Raw genomic sequence first — 2731 nt, 5'->3', positions numbered from 1 at the left:
AAAAAAAAAAAAAAAAAAAAAAAAAAAAAAGGCAAATTAGGCTGGGTGCGGTGGCTCACATTGTAATCCCAGCACTTTGGGAGGCTGAGGTGGGTGGATCACCTGAGGTCAGGAGTTTGAGACCAGCCTAGCCAACATGGTGAAACCCTGTTTCTACTAAAAATACAAAAATTAGCCAGGTGTGGTGACGGGCGCCTGTAATCCCAGCTACTGGAGAGGCTAAGGCAGGAGAATTGCTTGAACCTGGGAGACAGAGGTTGCAGTGAGCCGAGATCACACCACTGCAATCCAGCCTGGACAACAAATTGCGAAACTCGGTCTGAAAAAACTGCAAATTAAATCCAAAGTAAGCAGCAGAAAAGACATAATAAAATTAGAACGGAAGACAATAAAATTAAAACCAGGAAATCAGTAGAGAAAATCAATGAAACCAATAGCTGGTTCTTTGACAATATTAATAAAAATGCGTAAACCTCTAGCAAGGCTAAGAGAAAAAGAGAGAGGACACAGATTGCTTCTGTCAGAAATGAAAGAGGATTATCACTACAGATTCCAGGGACATTAAAAAGAAAATAAAGGAATACTATGAACAGCTCTATACCTACCAATTTGATAACCTAGATGAACTAGACCAATTCCTTGAAAGACACAATCTGCCAGCTGTACAAAAAGATAATCTGAGTAGATTTATATCTGTTAAATAAATTGAATCAATAACCTTCCAAAGGAGGAAGCACCAGGCACAGATGGGTTTGCTGGCAAATTCTACCAAACATTAAAAAAGAAATTATACCAATTATCTACAGTCTCTTTCAGAATATAGAAGCAGAGGGAATACTTCCTAATTCATTCTATGGTGCCATCGCTATGTCAGTACCAAAACCAGAGAAAGTCATTACTACAGATGATAGAAAATTGTTTGCATCTTAGATATAAAAATTCTCAATGAAATATTAGCAAATTGAATCCAACAATGTATAAAAGAATTTGGCCAGGCACTGTGGGTCACACCTGTAATCCCAGCACTTCAGGACACCAAGGCAGGCAGATCGCAAGATAAGGAGATCGAGCCCATCCTGGCCAACATAGTGAAACCCCATCTCTACTAAAGAAAAAATACAAAAATTAACTGGGCCTAGTGGCACGTGCCTGTAATCCCAGCTACCCCGGAGGCTGAGGCAGGAGAATCACTTGAACCAAGGAGTCAGAGGTTGCAGTGAGCCTAGATCACACCACTGTACTCCAGCCAGGAAATAGAGGGAGACGGTCTCAAAAAAAAAAGAAAGAAAGAATCATAGTCTGAGCATAGTGGCTCACGCCTGTAATCCCAGGACTTTGGGAGGCTAAGGTGGGCAGGTTGCTTGAGCTCAGGAGTTCAAGACTAGCCTGAGCAACATGGCGAAAACACATCTCTACAAAAAAATACAAAAACTAGCCAGTTTGTTGGCACATGCCTGTGGTCCCAGCTACTCAAGAGGCTTAGTTGGGAGGATTGGTTGAGCCCAGGAGGTTGAGGCTTCAGTGAGATCACACCATTGCCTAGGTGACAGCAAGGCCCTGTCCACCCACCCCCCCTAAAAAAGAAAAAGTATAGTGCTGTTACACCGGAAAGATGGCGGAGCAAGAGCAAAGAAAAAATCTCTTGGTTCCAGAAAATCTCCTGACAAAGAGCAAGGCTTATCAAGCCCTCAAAGCCACTCAGACAAAGCAGGCACTTTTGGCAAAGAAGGAATAGAGGAAAGGAAAAGGGCCCAGGTTTAAGCGATTGGAATCATTCCTACATGATTCCTGGCGGCAGACATGTGACAAGGTGCATGTCAGACGACTGGAAGTGAAGCCTCACGCCTTGGAATTGCCAGATAAACATTCTTTGGCCTTTGTCGTACGCATTGAAAGGATTGATGGTGTGAATTTACTGGTACAGAGAACCATTGCAAGTCTTCACCTAAAGAAAATTTTTAGTGGTGTCTTACAAAGTCACTCCCCAGAACCTAAAAATGCTGTGTATAGTGGAACCTTATGTGACCTGGGGATTTCCAAATCTGAAGTCTGTCCAGGAGCTCATTTTGAAACATGAACAAGCCAGGGTCAAGAATAAGACCATGCCTCTAACAGACAACACTGTGATTCAGGAGCACCTGGGGAAGTTTGGTGTCATTTGCTTGGAAGACTTCATTCATGAAATTGCCTTCCTGGGGAAGCATTTCCAGGAGATCTCATGGTTCTTGCGCCCTTTCCACCTCGCAGTGGCACATGATGCTACCAAAAATAGAGTGGGCTCCCTCAAGGAGATGGGCACACCTGGCTATCAGGGTGAACGCATCAATCAGCTCATCCGCCAGCTGAACTAGAACCAGGTGCAAAGCTGCAATAAATTTTTATCAGTGAAGTGGAAGCATATGTTTTTGGGTTTGGAGAATTTGTATCGAGTATCTTCAGAGAAGATTATTTACTGCTTTATCTTTAAAAACTGGAAAGGAAGGGTCAAAGAAAAGACAGTAGCTGGCCAGGTGCTGTGGCTCATGATTGTAATCCCAGTAATTGGGGAGGCTGAGGAGGGAGGATCACCTAAGGTCGGGAGTTCGAGACCAGCCTGACCAACATGGCGAAACCCTGTCTCTACTGAAAATACAAAAATTAGCGGGCATGGTGGCCCATGCCTGTAATCCCAGCTACTCAGGAGGCTGAGGCAGGAGAATCGCTTGAACCCGGGAGGCAGAGATTGCTGTGA

At 43.9% G+C, this 2731-nt stretch overlaps 1 protein-coding gene and 1 pseudogene across 5 annotated transcripts in view; both read left to right on the top strand.

Moving 5' to 3' along the window:
* Positions 1-2731, top strand: part of GOLM2 (golgi membrane protein 2) — a 121285-nt gene that overhangs the window by 56420 nt on the left and 62134 nt on the right. The gene's annotated exons all lie outside the window — the stretch shown is intronic.
* Positions 1443-2559, top strand: LOC108316139 (annotated as a pseudogene).

Source organism: Cebus imitator, unplaced genomic scaffold, assembly GCF_001604975.1.
Source record: "Cebus imitator isolate Cc_AM_T3 unplaced genomic scaffold, Cebus_imitator-1.0 Scaffold9, whole genome shotgun sequence".
Classification (NCBI taxonomy): domain Eukaryota; kingdom Metazoa; phylum Chordata; class Mammalia; order Primates; family Cebidae; genus Cebus; species Cebus imitator.
The sequence above is the reverse complement of the archived record's forward strand: the minus strand, read 5'-3'. Positions and strand labels throughout refer to the sequence as shown.